At 41.8% G+C, this 19,603-nt stretch overlaps 1 protein-coding gene across 1 annotated transcript in view; it reads right to left on the reverse strand.

Annotated features, from left to right (window-relative positions):
* The window catches only part of ETV6 (ets variant 6), a 260,618-nt gene that overhangs the window by 92,539 nt on the left and 148,476 nt on the right, over nucleotides 1–19,603 (reverse strand). The window lies entirely within an intron of this gene.

Below are 19,603 nucleotides of genomic sequence, written 5' to 3' on the forward strand. Positions count from 1 at the left end.
TGACAGAGCAAGACTCTGTCTTAAAACAAACAAAACAAAACAAAACAAAAAACCACGCTACATTCCCTCCCCAATTTCCAAGCAGTAGCCAAGATGAGGGTTTTATGGTGGGCAGGGAAACTGGGAGGGTGGATGTGCATATGGCTTAATTATAGATTAAGGGACATCTGCAGATATTGATCCCTCTCAGCCGAAAAGAGGATGCAGAAAGAAGCAAACTAGGGATAAAAAGCTGGTTCTACTGAATCAAGTATGTATCTTCTGGCTTCCCCATTTTGGTAAAAAATTTAAAACCACACATGAAAGAATACAAATATACAGTTCGAGGTAATTATAAACATATACCTTAAGTCAAGACACATTAATGTTTTGCAAATGATCCATTATTCTGGACTATCCATATCATTCTCCTCTTTATTAGAAGAGGAAATCAATAGTTTATGTTTCTTTAGCTATGGCTAAATAGATCTTGAACTTCATTCCTATTTTACTTATTTTCATTCCTCCCTTTTCCCATCTCCTCTTTTCCTCTCGTCTTCAGCTCCCTTCAGGTTTTCCTATATTCATTTTGCATCTTTCCTTCTCGTTTTATTGTACATTTTTTCCTCCCCCTTCTTATTCTTTTCTGCCTCTGTTTCACCATGCCATTATCTATGACCTCTCTTTTGCTCACTTCCTATCTTTTTTTTTTTTGACACAGGGTCTCACTGTGTCACCCAGGCTGGAGTGCAGTGACGTGATCACGGCTCACGGCAGCCTTAACCTCCTGAGCTCAGGTGATTCTCTCACCTCAAGCCTCCCAAGAAGCTGGGATTACAGGCGCATGCCATCACACCCAGCTAATTTTTGTTATTTTTTTTTTTGTAGAGACGGGGTTTTGCCGTGTTAGCCAGGCTGGTCTCTAACTCCTGATCTCAAGTGATCTGCCTGCCTTGGCCTCCCAAAGTGCTGGGATTACAGGTGTGAGCCACTGCACATGGCCCTTGTCATTTTTAAGTAGGTCATCCTGTCATCAGTGAATTCCCTGAAATCACATTCTTCTATTCATCCTTTCTCTTCCAAGCACTCCTTTGTCATAGGTACTTTACTTTCTTCTCTTAGTTTCTCTCAGTGCTTTACAGCCTGCTATTACCCTCTTTGGTGTAGCTTTACTTTGCTTTCCAGTGCAGCCATTCCTCTGCATACACAAGGGATTGGCTCCAGGACCCCCTGCCCAGATACCAAAATCCACAGCTGCTCAAATCCCTTATATAAAATGATGTATATTTGCATATAACCTATGCACATCCTCCTGTATATTTTAAATCATCTCTAGATTACTTGTAACAAATACAATGTAAATGCTATCTAAATATTTGCTATATGCTATTCTGAAAGTTTGTATTTTTTAATTGTTGCATTGTGGTTTTTTTTTCTTTTGGTTATTTTTTCTGAATATTTTCTATCTGCGGCTGGATGAATCATGGACGTGCAACTCAAGAATATGAAGGGCAGACTGTATACCTTGTCAGGTACTTTTTTCTTTTTATTGTATCCCATGGGGGAAATGGGTGGTAGATTGGTGGAGGCTAGAATTGTAAAGAAAAATATGTAATTCACATGAAGGCTGGAGTTACTCACATGACAACAACAGCTTATGGGGACCAATTCTATTGCCCTTGCATCTATCACACAGTTGAGGTTCTGGAATGAACTACGGATGCCCATCCTTGTTATCAAATATTTGAGAACAATTAGCTTTGCTGGCAAAAAATGACTTACATGGAGAATTCTAGGAATGCCTCGTAGGTATTCTTTTTCAAGTGAATTTTACGTTTCTTTTTCATGATTTCATTGATTTATGGGTGGCTGTGTTGCTGATGATCATTGGGGAAGGGGTCTGCTGGGAATTAAAGACAAAAACGTATGCTCCTACTACTTTAGAAGACTGTGCTAAATGCAAAAAACATAGGTCAAGCAACTGCTGGTTTCTCAAGTTCAAGAAGTAATTCCTATTGTTACCAGGAGAAAAGGTAACTTGACACCACCTACATTCTTTTTTCCGAAAAGGAAAATAAAATTTGTTAGCCCAATCAAACATCCATTGCACTAGTAACAGACACCTCTAGACAGGTGCATCCTGCTTCATTGAGAAGGTGGTTCATTTACGTATAACCACTTAGGTAAAGCCTCCCTCTGTAAATAGGATATGTTGCTGCTTGCCAGTGAGTAAAGACTAAAGTGGGTTATTTGGTTAGTCTTTACATATTATTTTATTATGAGACTGCCCTTTCCCTTCTTATCCACCTTTCAACAGGCTCAGAAAAGAAAAAAAAAAAAACTTTCATTTTTGAGTTTTCACGGAACAGTTGCAAACTCATAGCCTTGAGCCTCACCTGCTCACTGCCTAATGAGCCCTGAAAACTTAAAGATTCCTGCCCAGGGTTACCGTTTCCTGACTGTGCATGTATTCATTTAAAGTTAATGTGGATCTGTCTATACTTTAATTCACTCTACCAATTTTCTCTACTAGTACACATTTCTGCAAGTGTTACATAAAAAGTGATGTTGGCGTATACTACAAAAATCCACCACTATTTAGTGTGCATTTATTCTTTTGAAATTCTTTAAGATCAAAATTAAGTGGATGCCTGCTTCTGCTACAATTTGCAATTGACAGTGGTTTCTACTGAGCTGTAAAAAGCAATGTAGTTACATCTGATCACATCCATCCCATGCAAACCACACGGTCTTTTCATGGATAACTTGACGGCCTAAACATACTTGGCAAACTGACGTTTGTGATCCTCAGAATCTGTCTGCATCTTTAAAACCTAGAATGAATTCTGGAAGCCCAAGATAATCTTCAATGTGACAGTTCTGTTTGACTGATTTAATTGGTGGAACCCCATCAGTGAGACGTATTAAAAGTCACTGCTTTCTTTTAAGAAATGCTTAGCTTGTTTGGGATTGGCAGATCATGAGTTCATGTTGATTTCCAGGCTCAAAGGGTAAAGTCACAGAGTTGAGCCGCGCAGGGTTTTTGGTGCTGTCCGGCAAAGGCGGGATGATTACCATGCGTGTAAGTGCCAATAAATGCAGGGGCCTGAAATTTGCTATTTATCTCTACACAGAACATGCAACTCTCTGGCCAATTCTTTAAAATAATAAATACGTTACAATCAAACAGAAATGTATGAACGCTTGAAAGTTCTTTGAGGACGAGCTACCTCTTTAATATTTTATTGTATATTATCTACAGCGTCTAACACATTGCTAGGCACATTGCCAGGAAACTGTTTAAACATGAAAACCTCAAATGACAGGTTCATCATCAATGCATTTACCTCCATGTGTAACTAACAAAGGTGTGTAGAGCTTTCCATCTTTCCTTGGTGCCTGCTTCCTCTTTAGTTCCCAACTACCAGCTGATAAGCTTCACAGTTAGCCTTCACGCAGCATTCATTTTGCAGTATAGCTAGAACACTATCAAATGCTAATCATTTAACCTCTAATAGACTATTACTAGACTTTTGGGGCTCAGAGCAATGCGTCTCAATTGTTTCTTACTTTATGCCTTTCACTCAGTTGATCACAAAGATTATCCTTCAACCTGGTATCTTGACTATACTGTTCTTCTCCTAGGGGGCTACAGTGACTTGTCATTGTCCAACAAGGATGGCATAACAAGGATGGCATATGTAGTTCATTCCAAAACCTCAACTGTGTGACAGACGCAAGGGCAATAGAATTGGTCCCCATAAGCTGTTGTTGTCATGTGAGTAACTCCAGCCTTCATGTGAATTTCATATTTTTCTTTACAATTCTAGCCACCTCCATCAATCTACCACCCATTTCCCCCATGGAACACAATAAACAGAAAAAAGTACCTGACAAGGTATACAGTCTGCCCTTCATATCTGTGAATTGAGCAAACAAATATGACAGTCTTAGGTCGATACAGTGTGTATATGATGTCACACAATGCACGCAGCTCTGTGAGGTAGATATTACTGTGCCTGGTTTATGAAAGAACCCAGAGTTTACGAGGCCCGAGGCTACTCAGGTAACACAGTCATGGATGCTTGTTGCTCTTAGGATAAAGATCAAAATCCTTAACGTGACTGTCTCGTTCTACCTCGCCATCTGCAATTCTCACCAAAGCAATGTGTCACTCTGCTTTTCCACAGCAAAGTCAATGAATGCCAGCTGGGCTGGGCTTTCCATTCCTCTTCCAGTCTCAGGGCCTTCACAGGCTCTGTTCCCCTCCCCAGAAATAATCCTACCTTCTTCTTTGCCCAATTCACTCCTACTAAGTTTTCAAGTCTACTCTTAAATGTATGTCACACACCAGACCAGATTTCTATATTTTATGCTTTCAAAGCATCCTGTACTGCTGCATCAATGAATTTACCTCCACGTGTAACTACATCAATGAGACATATCTTGTCTATCCCTGCTCCTGTCTGAGGCCCCACTAAACCAGGTAGAGGAATAAAAAAGGTACAAACCTACAAGACAACAGAATGGGAGAGGAAACAATGGCAGCTGAGGGAGGTGCACAACATTTTGGAAGCTGGAACAGATGGACAATTGGTATCTGACTCAGCTGAGCAGAAAAGCTGAACTCAATCCGCCTGCAGGAGGAGATACCAAGAAACAAACTCATTTTCCTACCAGAACTTCATAAAACCTCAGAAACTGGGGGTTCCAAGTGCCTCTGAAGGCAGGCAGGGAACAGAGAAGACTAATAAAGCATCTGTGGCATGGCTGTATTCCACCCTCCCCCAGCCCAGCAACTGCTCCTCCTTGCAGATGAAAGGACAATTTCCCTTGCTGGAATCAGGATGAATCCGAGAACACCAAGTTCAGGAGGGAGCAAGGGCGAGCAGCTCCGGAATATAGGGGAACTCAGTGGAAATCCCCATGGTAAAAGCTCAAGCGCCATCACATACTGACTCCTTCTAAGGAGGAGACCACGGGATTTCTTTTTGGACAAACTCGCCTTCCCAAAAGAAAAGACTCTGGAGTCGGCCGGGCGCGGTGGCTCAAGCCTGTAATCCCAGCACTTTGGGAGGCCAAGACGGGTGGATCACGAGGTCAGGAGATCAAGACCATCCTGGCTAACACAGTGAAACCCCGTCTCTACTAAAAAAGTACAAAAAAAAACTAGCCGGGCGTGGTGGCGGGCGTCTGTAGTCCCAGCTACTCGGGAGGCTGAGGCAGGAGAATGGCGTAAACCCGAGAGGCGGAGCTTGCAGTGAGCTGAGATCGCGCCACTGCACTCCAGCCTGGGCGACCGAGCGAGACTCCGTCTCAAAGAAAAAAAAGACTCTGGAGTCTCGCATGAGACAGCCAGGCCCATTCAATTACCCTAGAGGTGGACCCACTGGCATCATACCCCAGCTGTACACAAGAATGGCCATTTTGAATAGATACTTAAGGGTCACCATCCAGTTTTTTAAAAAATTACATGTCAGGTGGTGAAAATTGCCAAGAAGAAAAATAGTGCAGGATAAGGGTGATGGAGAGTGAAGGAAGGTGTCATTTGGATAATGCTGTTGGGGAAGCTTCTCTAAAGAGGTGATATTTAAGCAGAGACCTGGATAAGGTGAGGGACTCAGACATGACAATATCTGGAGAAACAGCTTCATAGGCAGAAGGGCAGCAAGTGCAAAGGCCCTGAGGTAGGAACATAAACTTGTGTGTTCCAAGAACAGCAAAAAGATCAGGATGGCTGAAGAGGAACTAGCAGAACAAAAGGTGATGGAGGATGAGGGTGGAGAGGTTTATGAGATTTACAAATTTCAGATCACACAGGGCCTGGCAGTTCATACTGAGAATTCAGAAGGTTTCCAAATGAAACTGGAAGCCAGTGGAGGTTTTGGCACAGGGAAGTGACAGTCTGATTTATTTTATAACAGATTACTCTGGTTGCTGTGTGGGCAATGTGCTTTCTGGCTAGTGTGAATTCCATGGTAGACATTTATCTCCCCTAATAAACTGTAAGCAACATGAAGGCAGGGGCCATAACTGTTTTGGTCACTGATATATGCCAGCACCTCAGAGTATGCAACAGTCACCCAATAAAAATTTTTTGAAGGAATTTACAGAATAGCAAAAAATAAAACTAGAAATCAGGTCAAGGAGTGCAAAGTTCCTAATTCTTCTATTACACTAAGTAGGCTTTCAAAAAAGATAACAATATTTAGAGTCCCAAAATATTTTAATACAACTTTGATGAAGATCATGAGAAGATGATGATGATGATGATACTAATAATATTTTTGCTCAGTCTACATATTATGACATTAATATGATCTATTTTAGAGCAAGTATGCATTGAAAATAGCAATTATTCTTATGTAGACAAAAGGTGCTGACTACTGTTTATAATGACAAACTTTCTGAATTTATAACATATTCCAGTTAATCTCATTCTATAACGGCAAATCAAATGTAAAACCAGGAGTAATCATGTTGCAAAAAATTTAAACAGGCCCTATTCTTATTCTTCCTCTGAGTGCCCCAAACTAAATCACTATTTTGGACATTTATATTTAAAGCTTATCCCAAGGCATTTTTACAAAGTATTTTCCCTAGCTTTTATAAGTACATTACATGCAGCATCACTCATCATTGATAATTCACCATTTTGAAGATCAATACTCAATCACAAGGAGAGCTTATTCTTACAAATACATTGAGAAAATTCACAAAATTTTTAACATGTTCTAGAAGCAACTCAAATCCAATAACCAGCTCCCTTTTGACTTTTAGGATTCAACAAATATGTATGGAGACTGTGACAAAAAATTATAAAATATTATAGTCTCTATTTTCTAGGAGTCTAACAGAGGAGACTTCTTTTCAGTCGACAGATTTCTTCCTAGTTAATTATAATTTCTTTCATTCTTCCCTAATTTGCAAAGTGGACCCGGAATATAATCTCAAAAGTCCACCTAAAGACATGTCCAGTTCACTGATTTATTCTGATGCTGAAATTATTTCCTATATAAACAAAGCAAAGAAGAACACTGAGCTGGGGCAGAAGTTTGGAGAGCTGGGACCGACAGAGGCCTCCATTAAATCCAGTCATTTTAGAAAGGAAGGCTAAAATAACCCCTAAGCCAGGAAAACGACTATTAAGAAACTTGCAGAGAAATGGACTTTGGTAAATCAAGCACTTACAAGACGTCCTTGACGTAGCAGCTGTCTACCTACATGAAATAGATTGAAGACAAGGAGTCAATTATTTTTATGACACAATAAGGACAGGGCTTACAATAATGGACTTACAGGTCACTAGAGAAAATTCAGGCTAATTAGGAGACCAAACTTTTAAACTAAGAGCCGGGTCAGGAGAGCTGCTACGGGAACCTATGGAATTCCCAACATTGGAGACATTCAAAGCTGAGTTCAATCCAGGGCATGATTTAGGAGTAATTATCTTGGCTGGAGTGCTGACAAAGAACAAAATAATCCACCAGAAGTCCAAACTAGGTGAAATGACTGTAAACCCTATTTAAGAATTTTGTGCTATGGCTTAAGACTGGTTGTCCTGCAAGACATACCCCAGATGATTTATACTTGGTGCTAAGTGACCCACACAGCATACAGAGTCAACCATGTCTGACAATGACAAGGATTAATTAAAATTCCAAGTTTGTGAGAGCTGAAAATAAATGTTTGCAGTGCTCATAAACCCTTAACACTGGAGAGTAATGTAACAGGAATGTTTTAAAATGATATATGAAGAATCAGACCCAGAACTTTGAGATGGTTTCCAGAGCCCTATTAATGCATCCAGCTAGTATGTCGCTGCAGGTACCATTCTCATTATAAATCTAAGCAGTCCATTTAACCATGAGGGTTGGTCTTCTAGAAGATCAGCTGATGAGAGCCGTAGCTTTTAGCTCCTGGAAAATACCACCCCAGTGAGATTCCTGAGGCTTCTGTACACTTGCACTTTGTTGTCCTCCCGGACTTTGAGAAAGCAGGGAAGGGCCACCTCATCCTCTTAACAGCAGAGCCCTGAAGGTTTTAAGTGGTTCAGGTTATCAACCCCCTGCAGTGGCCTAACCAACAGGAAGTTTCCCCAGAGTTTCCATCACAGGAAATTTCCTGTAAGGAAGTCCTGACTGCACAAACAAAGAGTTCCTCACTCCGCTCCCCTCCGCCAAAACTTCAGCACCCCACTGAGGGAATGTGGGCAGGAGGGCGTGAGTATCAACAGGGCTTGAAGGTAGCAGGGGTTGAGGGCTGGACAGCATAGGAAGAAATGGAGGGGAACAAAGATGTTATCTTACTTCTGTTGGCCTTGAGTTTGTCAGATAATTGCTTATTCACTGGCTCATGCTGGCTTTCAACTCCTGGCCTGCCTGAACTTGCAGTGAGAAGACTGCGTGCGGGTGCAGGTTCTCCTGGTTGACCTCCACCCTTAGCCTGTCTGAGTTTGATTCCTCATCTGTACACCAAGGGGTATTGTAATGATTAAATGAGATAAGTTAATATATTACATGAACACTGGTAAAACGTAAAGTAGCATGTAAATATAAGATACCACTAGTTTAGCCATAAAAGTATTTTCACTATAGCAAATGCCTGCGTGACTGTGTTATCTGCAGAATAGTCAGGTATGCCCGCAGAGGACCATTCTATTTCTCAGTCTTTGTCAAGACAACCTGAATTGAACAGAGCACAACCTAAACTTCAGCTCAATAGAATGCGATAGTAATAGTGCATTCCGATTACTTAAATTTTGGGGTTACATCAAAATTAAATAAGCTTTTACATTCCAGCCACAGGAAACACTTTCAAAATGTAGAAAATAGGCCTAATTACCCTAAGTCCTTAGCCAGAGACTTACCTCTTGAATTAAATCAGATAACTTTCTTAAAAAAAGTTTGCCTTGTTCTTTTAAAGGCCAATGTCAAAGCTAAAAAAATTGGTCAGCTGAGAGGTCTATTTTGTTCCCTTCCAGTTAATTTATGTTTCTCTATTCACATATTTGCCATCCGGATGCTGGGAGTCTCCTTAGAATTACATTTTAAAAAGTCACATGGGATGAGTGAGGACAAATTTTCAATGAATCAAGTTCACTTTTGCTTCACCTGTATTTTTGCTTTTAATTTTAAAACCATGATGAAATTATACTACTTTGGAGGGCAAACTAAACCTAGTATTATCTAGAAAACTCTCAGAAAATGTTTGCTGCAAAATATTCTTGCTTTTTAATTCTTTTTTTAAAAATATGAGACAGGGTCTGGCTCTGCTGCTGAGTCTGTGAGACTGGTCTCAAACTCCTGGGCTCAAGTGATCCTCGCAACTAAGCCTCCCTATTGGCTGGGATTACAGGTGTATGCCACCATGCCCGGCTACTTTTTTGTTTCTGGGAGTAACTGGTCCCATACTCATGAAGAATATTTTAAATTTTGAAGCCCACCTGCAACAACATGGGTGAATCTGGTGCACATTATGCTAAGTGAAATAAGCCAGTAATGAAAAGACATATATTACACAATCTCACTTACATGTGGAATCTAGAAGTTGAACTCAAGCAGAGTAAAATAAGGGATAGGGTTTGGGGAGGTGTTGGTCAAAGGATACAAAATGTCAGTTAGGAGGGATAAGCTCAGGAGATCTGTTGTATAATACAGTGATTATGGTTAATAATACTGTGTATGTTTGAAAATTATGAAGACAGTAGATTTTAAATGTTCTCACCACAAAAAAAGGTAAGTATGTGAGTTAATGGCTATGTTAATTAGCTTGATCTAGCCAGTCCACATGTATATATATATTAAAACATCAAGTTGTACACCATAAACATACAACTTTTATCTGCCAATGGAAAAATAATTAATTAAAATTTAAAATGTGATGGGGATGGGAGGTGAGGTGGATGATGAATAGGAGGTGGGATAGGAAGGTCAGATTACTTTTCTGTGACCCAGAAAATAGCTTGGGATATACTTCAGTCTTTAGATGTCCACTCCCCTTTCCTATCCCTGCCAGAGACTTCCAAGGTCATATATATTATCAGATGTAAATTGCCACCAGCTGAGACTTGAGATTTTGAAACTCAAATATAAGCCCTGCTCTTTAGAGATGGACTCCATAAAAGCACTGAGTGAAGGCTGTAAAAAAACATCAAGAGCCTAGGTAACATAGCAACACTTTGTCTCTACAAATAATTGTTAAACATTAGCAGGGCATGGTGGTACGCCTGTCTGTCCCAGGGACCTGGAGGCTAAGGCAGGAGGATCACTTGAGCCCAGGCCATCGAGGCTGCAGTGAGCAGTGATCATGCCACTGTACTCCAACCTGGGCGATAGAGTAAGACCTTGTCTCAAAAAAAAAAAAAATACATAGACACACACAAACATCAGGCACTAGAATGCAAAGTAGACGTGCCCAGTTTGGGGACCAAGAGCGGGAGTATGAGGTATGAACAAGGACTTCATTTCTTACTGGCATGGTAGCACAAGAATGCATGGTTCTCCTGTTGGTTTTGATTGTGCTTATAAACTGGATTTATTAACCTTGTTTTTCATAACAGTTCCATAACATTTCCCTCATGCTTTTAGGGTCAAATGAAGGTATGTCAAAGAGCCACGGGTTCTCCTCTCCTCTCTTTCACACTTCACTTGGGATGGAGAAAGATCACCAACTCCAATGCCTGGATACTAGAAGTTAATCAGGCGATTCCAAGCAGTTGGTGGGGCTACAGAGGGCATTGATACGTCACGTGTGCTTACCAGTGGCTGGGGGACACAAATGGATAATGTGACAGTGACTGTTTTCAGGACCCCTAGGAAAGCACCGGGGAGGCTATGAAAGATGGATGGCAGTAAAGGAGGTTGGGCACAGTGACTTTGTTCTGCACTAGACATTTCGTTCACTTGGAAAGTTGTGAACCTGTATTAGCCCATTCTCTCCTCAGGCTACACAGATAAGAATGTCTGTGGGTAGCTGTCTCCTCTTCTTCCTCTCCCCTCCCCCTCTGCCTTTAGTTAATTGCAGCTGTGGTCAAGGGACTGCAGCCAAAAGTCCCACAATGCACTCCTCCACAGGAAGTTCCCAAGATCTCTTCCTGAACAGGAAATTTCCTGTGGTCCAACAGACATTCCTCTCAGCGTTTATCACTCACATACATTTGTTTTGGCAGATACTGGGTCTTGGGTAAGAACAACAAGCAACGGTTGGAGGGAAAGCTACCTTAGAGAAAAAAATGCAGTTATTGTCAGGGGAAGAAAGTGTGACTGAATTAACTCCTATCTCCAAGGAAAACAAATACTAGCAAAATGGACTCAAGAGATCTGAAATGTGTGAGAATGTAAATACCACTCACACAGCTATGCAACACTAGGGATTTTATTTGTAACTCAAAGTGAAGGTAGGCAGGCTTTTTGGGGGCCAACTTGAAAGCATTTAGAAATACTCTTGTAAAATTTTCATTTTTATAAATGTCATGGCTACAGAGTGATTGAGATTTTACATTTTTTCTGCTGTTTCTTTATATATGTGCCCTAACATAACTTATTTTCTCATTACAGAATCATTTCAATCTCTCCCACTTCTAGACACTAGCATTCCTCTTTCCTGAAGAGGAAAGAGCTACCCACGTGGCTCACAAGCTAGTATTTCACATTTATGTTGCTTCTCCATAATGGAGTCTACACTTCCAGGCGCTCTAAGAGGTGGTATGAGAAAAATGTAAGTACTGGGGCATGACCAGCATGATTTTCCCTTTTAACTGGTCTTTCTGCCCCCGGTCTTATAATCCATCCCTCAGCACATCACTTTCCTAAAATCCTTCAATGGCTGCCCACCATTAAATGGAGGTCTTTACTTTTAATTTCCTTCATAACCAACTTAAACTCTCTCCTTTCCTAAGTCAACTGCTTCTATTCTGTGGCACAGTGACATGAAACACACCCCAATCACCCCTACATTCTAATTTGTTGGTTACTTATCTGTCTTCCCCAATGAATGACAAGTTCCTTGAGGTCAAGAACTATCTTATTTGTCTTTGGAACCCCAGTACAAAGGACTGTGACTGATACATAATAGATAGTTGGTAAGTATTTCTTGGAAAGATAATCTCAAAATCTTATCCTTGTATGGTAATAAAAAACAAAGGAATTTTCTTTTGTTTCTACCATCACATTCCCAAATAAACCCATCACACAAAACTATCTTATATTAAAGCATTCTAGCAATCTAGCAACAACCTACAAGAACCGCGGAACTAAAATCTTTCCCTTCAAATCACACAAACTTGGAATGTCCACTTTCTCCGGTATGAGAGATTGTGCATACCATTAGTCCTATTTATTTTACTTGTGTTTTAGCTGTAGTGAGATGCTTGGCTATCTGCCCCGATGGCCCAGAACCTTTCCAGTTAGGCTTATTTAACAATCCTTCACTTTGAAGTTCAGCTCCACCCAGACTCCGGGCCCAGTCCTACCCTTTATCAAGAGGAAGCTTGGGACCAGCGGTACAGGGAATCAGTATTGAGTCATGCCTGCTGGCTTTACTGTGCCCTTGTCTGCCACCTAAAAACAAGCCTCTGCTGTAATGGGATGCCCATCTTGGTTCCTACCCAGCTCTGTCTTCCAGTCCTTCTCAATAACAGAAGTCCTATGACCAAATCCCAGTCCCTGTGGCTGGATTTCTGCTCCTTGAGCTCTTTGTTTCTAAGGTTAATGCTGGATGCCAGCTCTCAACTGCCAACAGCCTGCCACCTTACCACACTCACCAACAACTGGCAGCCCTGGTCCTCCTCCCACTATCTGGTACTGAAACTTCCCTATGACCCTGACTCTGTGGGTACAGCTGAGGTTTCGGAACTATGAATTTCTTAAAGAGAGTCACTTTTTGTTTCTGCGCTCCCAGTGCCGGGACTATTGCTAGGCACACTGTCTGAATAAAAATAATGGTGTTTCAAAGAATGAATGGTCTCTCAAAAATGGAGAGGCATGATTAGATTTGTTAGGGACACCGTAGTAAAGGACCAACAAATGGTTTCTGGGTTCTTTAGAGGAGAAAAAGAATCTTTCATCGAAGAAAGGAGGACATCTAAATGCCTCTCGACAAGGAGGTGGTAAAGCTCTACTTTAAGAAATTATCCCAGGCCAGGCACGGTAGCTCATAGTGAGACCTTGTGTCTACAAAAACTTTAAAAATTAGCCGAGCATGGTGTGCCATGCTTGTGGTCCCACATACTTGGGAAGCTCAGGCAGGAGGAATGCTTGAGCCCAGGAGGTGGAGGCTGCAGTGAGCCGTGTTCATGCCACTGCACTCCAGCCTGGGTGACAGAGAAAGAACCTGTCTCAAAACACAAAACAAGAAAGGACAGGACAGGACACGACAGGACAGGACAGGAAAGGAGGAAGGAAGGAAGGAAGGAAGGAAGGAAGGAAGGAAGGGAGGGAGGGAGGGAGGGAGGGAGGGAGGAAGGAAGGAAGGAAAGAAAGAGAGAAGGAGAAAGAAAGAAAAGAAATTATCCTTTAGTGCTATTCAGTCTCTTAAAAGAAAGAGACAAGGAAAGTTTATAGAGAAGCAACCTGTCAACGCACAGCCTTGGTGTCCTCGATCGGCCCCACGCATGGACAGTGCGCAGCGGGAGCTCTCGTTTCAGTGGTAAATGATGTATAAGAGCAAGAGGCGCCTTTAGGACGGCCAGTGCCTTTAATGCCCCTAAACACTTGGGAGGGCTGGCTGGTGGTTTCCACTGTTTTATTTGTATGTCACTGGGTTGAGAGTCAGAAGGTCTGAGCTGCAACACTCACTCTGCCACTGACAAGCTTGATGACCCTGGACAAGTCATCTGTGTCTCCTCATCTGTTATGGGCTGTTGGAATGATAAATGTCACGAGGTTGCCACATTACAGGGTGAGTATGAATATGGCACATAACAGGTAAATATGAATCTTGGCCGAGGACCAGATGATGATTAATGCAATGTTGTTTTTTTCCTTTCCTGCAAGAAAAGGAAAAGCCTAAAACTCAATCTACTTTCTTGTCTCAAATACGTCATAACTAGTCCTTTTCACTTAACTCACTCACAATGTACTTTCCTGCTTGACTGAACAGTGGCTGAACTGGAGGCTGAGGTGTCTGTATTTTATCTATGTGAAGTGAATGCTTCATTCAGAGGCAAAGGGAAAAATCTAAAGAATGTGGTCAAGGTAATTTGAGCTTCATCAGTGAGGGAATGGATTTGCTGTGACCACTCAGATCCAACTCATGATGTTATTTTGCTAGCCTTTTTGAAGCTGAGCTAACAGATAAGGGTGGCAGCCTCCTCCCCTCTTGGCTAACATTTACTGAGTCCTTGCTGTGTGTCAGACACTGTACTAAGTGTTTTACATTTATATTTTCACTTATTTCTTAGAACAACCCTATGAAGTGGATACTATTCTTAACCCCATTTTATCTAGGTCTTTGGAGAGGTTAGGCAACCTTCCAAGTTGCTCAGAAGTAGGAAGTAGCAGAGCCACAATTGAATGTTATTACCGACTATACAACATTACCTTTCTATATACCATGGAAACTGCACCTTGTTCTCTGGAATATGAGTGGGTTTGGCCCATGCCATCCATGGGTGGAGATGTAGTGGTGAAATTGATATGGACAGAAGCCCTGAAGGGCACACCAATAAGTGACAAGCTAAACTTCCAAAGACTACATGAATGGTTTTTAGGAAATCAATCATTAAAGCACTACACAATCTATCACAGTTCCCAATGGTGACTGAAATGGCTCACTTTGGCTCTACTGGCCTGATTTCCCTGGAGGGTGCCCCTCCTCCATGCACCATCCCCAAGGCCAGAACAGCTGATGCTCTTTGCTAACTGGGCACCAGTTCCAAGGGTAGGGAATCAGAGGTAGAATGTTTTGTGAGGAAGGCCCGGTGCTGGGGCACTCTGGCCACCAGCGGACTGACAGAGCCCCAGGCTCTTCAACTTCAGGGCTTTCCCTAAGTTATCCCAAGTTTAATATTTTAAGTATATTCTGCTTTAACCGAATAACAGTTGCTGCTTTATTTTTATAAATATTATATGCTGAGGTCCAATTTGAAGGAAGCGATCTTAGAAATTAAAAGGCACAGATCCAGCTTACATTCAATGAAACAACGAAAAGCAAATATGCACATACACCTTGTACTCTTAGACTATAGCTGAACACAGACTTTAAAAATGGATTAGGCAAATATCATAGTATTTGTGCCTCTTGCTAATGGCATGCATGGACATCAGAGAAAGGCTGTTATGGTCAGTTAAACGGTCACAAAACAAGTTAAGACATGTAAGATGAATTATTTTGTGGGCAGTTACAATGAAAGTAGAGGACATGGTTCTTTACTTTAAGTATTTACCACCAAATGAGAAAGAGAAAACAAATAAATGTATGCCTCAATGGCAAATCTCATTGATGTCTGCATGGAATGATAACTAGAAACTTTATTTCTGGGAACCACTAAGTAAAATAATGGTTTTCTCCTGCCAAAATCCAGACTTCTACTGATCCCCACAAATCTGAAATGACTGGTTTATCTTGCATAGCCATAAAAAATGGGCGCTGATAGAGTATAAAAGGAAAATACCTCAAGAGATAAAAAACCTAGGTGCAAGGCACAGGTATGAGAGTCAGGTGTCTTGCGTCAAGCTGACCTCTCTGCTCACTGAGTATCTCTCCCTTGATTCCACAGCTAGCACCACGAGGCTATTTTTAATTCCCAGGCTTTAGACAGCTGAGTTTAGTTAGAACAAGATATCTGAGTACGGAGGCAGCAGAGAGGCGCCAAACGCCTTGAGCGTGCACTAGAAAACCTGCCTGTGCCCAAGCAGCTGAACCGAGAAAGAACAAACCCTGAGATCACGGACCAGAATGGTCAAAATAGCCCCAGGTAAGGGTCAGGCAGAGGTCGGTTTCACAGGAAGCATCTTCCTTGTCTTTGAGCTTAGCCAATGTCCAGTTCCAAGAGCTATTTTAAGTGCACTCTTAAAGCTGCTTCTACCTCACGCCCACACTAAGGTCCAGGATGGAGAGAGAGAGAGAGAAAGAGAGAGGCTGATTGATTGGGCTTTACTGCTCTTTCCCTGACTTCCGTGGGTTCCCATTGTGCATCTAAGAAAGCAGGATTCAGCGGGCGTCAGGGCTGTGGGCTATATTTATACCCATCCAGCTGCCCGGTTGCTGAGCTTTTCACATTTACAAACAGCAGGAGTACAAGACGCCTTCCAGAGGGACTATTTTCTCATGGTATTTATTCTAGATTTCTCTGGGATGATCTCAGCATTCGTATCTTTTTGATGAAGAAAAAAAGAAAAAGGGGGAGGAAAATAAACAGTAGGTGGACACAGTTCTCTGCTGCCGAGGCAAGAGTATTTTCTTCTACACACAAAAGGAGAACGCTGCCTTCCTGGCGTTCTTTGCCACACAGCCAGGTTTAGGCCTGGGAAACACAAGTAAGAGTCACACAGCGCTATGCAAGGTAACTGGGAGTAGAGACACCTACTCATCCTTGATCTTTCCTTCCTGCCTCCTGAGTGGCAAAACAGAGCAAAGTTAACATACTAAGAGAAGGGAGGTATCCCACCAGCTGTAGAGTCCGACCTGGGTTGAATCCCAGCTGACAATGGTAGCCACTATTCATCTGTGTGACCTTGATTCATTTACTGGAGTTCTCTGAACCTCATCTCTCCTAGTGGCCCCCAAACAGAGTTACCACTGGTTTTGAATGAGATGTTGTATGGAAGGAACAGCGTGGCTTTCTTTGTCTAATATAGATGGTATTAGACAAAGGGTTATAGAAGATGTTATAGAAAACATCTTCTATAACCCTGCCCAGTCCAGGACATAAAGTCCTATGGGCCAGGCACCTGTGGTAAGCAGCACCAGGCAACACGGCAACATGGTTAAATGAACAGGGGAGCTCTACCACTCATGAGCAAGCTTGCCGTTTGTGCCTCAGTTTCCTCATCTTAAATCGGAGGTAATAACAGAAACTTCTCAAAGGGCTGTTGTGAGGATAAAATGAGTTAGCAGATGTAAAGTGCTTAGGACAGTATCTGCCACAGTTAGTGCTGGGTAAGCTTTAGCTATTATTACTGTACCAACTGAAAGCTCTGGTATCAGTCACCATTGTTCCAACACTAGAGTACAGACAGAATATGAAGGTAAGGGTTTTTTTTTTTTTTTTTTTTTAAGAACTATTCCTTAAAAACAGACATTAAAGCTTTAAAAATGTAAACATTAGTGGATGTGAATTTCATCATTCTTCAATTTTGCATCTCCCACCCCTCCTGTAGTCCCCGAACTAAAATGTCTGTTAAATTATTTTTTCAACACTGCTCTAGTTACACAAGAAGTTGCTATTAATAAAGTAAGTTGCTCAAATAAAATAACCATTTAGAACCTTCTGGGTCACTTACATGGAAATAAAACTTAATGCTTTTTATTTCCTTTTCCTGCCCCTTAGCTCAGCTGCAAATAAGAATTGTTGGGTTTTATAGTAGATGAATGAAAATTAAACCCCATTAGCAGATGGGACCTGACTCTGAACGAGGATTAATATTTTTTTGTTTGTTTGTTTGTTTGAGATGGAGTCTCGTTCTGTTGCCCAGGTTGGAGTGCAGTGGTGTAATCTCAGCTCACCGTAGCCTCCACCTTCTGGGTTCAAGCAATTCTCCCACCTCAGCCTCCCGAGTAGCTGGGATTACAGGCATGCACCACCACGCCCGGTTAATTTTTGTATTTTTAGTAGAGACAGTGCTTCACCATCTCAGCCAGACTTGGTCTCAAACTCCTGACCTCATGATCCGCCCATCCCGGCCTCCCAAAGTGCTGAGATTACAGGCATGAGCCACAGCGCCCGGCCAAGGATTAATTTTTAAATGTAATCCATCTCAGAGTTGTGTGGGCCCTATTCAGGACTTTGTCTAAAGTAAATTCTTAGCTGGGTCCGGCCAACACTTCAATGGCTGTCACTGGGAGAGCAGGAACAAATGCACATCCACACCATCCTCTTCTGCTAATCCTCCTATCCAGGTAAAATCTGACTAAAACAAAGGGGCAAAACATCATAAAGAAAGGGGGCAACATACTGCCTAAGCCTTCCGTACAGAAGGAGGGCCCGGCATAGTGCCTTGGTTTCCAGGTGTTCTATACATTTATACTCTACATGTATATTGATTTATCTATTTGCAGTGGATATAGCCTTTGCTTTTAGCCGCAGCTCTCAGAGCTGGCTCCTTGCTTCATTTTGCTGTCTTTCTAAATGACCATCAGTGATGTGCACGACTCTCCCAACGTGGTTCTCGAAATGTCTCACTTCTCCAGAAAATGGAAGCTCTGTTTTGTTACTGTACCCACCCTGAAGATTAGTAGGCCCAAGGTGGGAAATGAAATCTTTTTTTTCAAACGACCACCAGGTGAATCTGTTGTGCAGCTGGGTTCGAGACACATTAGATACAACCCTTGGAAAATTCAGAAGTATTATTTAAAAAACCAGCATATAACAATAACAGTATCAATGAACACTTACATAGTAGTATGCATCAGTCACATATCTATGAGCCTGACATGTACTAACTAGTTTATTATTCACATATTGATGTCTTTATTGAATTAAATGGGTCGGTGTAAAAACAAAAATATAACTATCTGGGTTCTACCCAGATTCTTCCATAGATTTCTTGTAACAAAGGAGTTGTAGCAATGTGTTTTCATCAATTGGACACAGGAATACAAAGCTACAACTACTTGTCCCTTATACAGGACCTTACAGGAATCTTTATGGGCCACACATATGACTCCAGTTGTACTGGTCTAAGGGTAAAAGGATAATCACTAGTAATAACAATTTCAATGGACAAAGAGCCTTCCTCTTGAGAAGCTCTAGTTTCACATACACAAGAACACGTATTTTGGACAACATCCCTATGGCAGGAAGACTGTCAAAATTCATCAGAGGAGGAAGTTAATTTTAGCCCTGTTCTCGTTCCCCCAAATCCTCTAAAATAACAGTAAAGAGATTTTTAAGAAGGCACAAATCTACAAGGACAAAGACACCAGAAGAGATAAGAGGGTGGGGGGAGGGGAGAAAAAGAAAGAAAAACCAGAAACTTGAAAGCAGATGAACCAGTGATAATTTACTTAGCAAACCCAAGAAAGTGGAATTCTAAACTCATAGTAAGGAAAGCTGTGATATAACCAAACTCACATGGCAGAATCCGTGAAAGGACTGGGGACTGGTGGCACTAGTTACGTGTGAAAATCTGGACAGTTAAGTCACGGCTCCTCCCCTTCCACGGCAGATTAGAAGCTTAAGCTCTGGCTGGGCGCAGTGGCTCACACCTGTAATCCCAGCAGTCTGGGAGGCCAAGGTGGGCATTTCACTTGAGGTCAGGGGTTCAAGACCCACATGCTCGCCAACATGGTGAAAGCCCATTTCTACTAAAAATACAAAAATTAGCCGGGTGTGGTGGCACACACCTGTGATCCCAGCTACTAGGGAGGCTGAGGCAGGAGAATCGCTTGAATCCAGGAGGCAGAGGTTGCAGTGAGCCAAGATTATGTTACTGCCCTCCAGTATGGGCAACAGAGACTCTGT

Source organism: Mandrillus leucophaeus, unplaced genomic scaffold (genome assembly GCF_000951045.1).
Source record: "Mandrillus leucophaeus isolate KB7577 unplaced genomic scaffold, Mleu.le_1.0 Scaffold431, whole genome shotgun sequence".
Lineage (NCBI taxonomy): Eukaryota > Metazoa > Chordata > Mammalia > Primates > Cercopithecidae > Mandrillus > Mandrillus leucophaeus.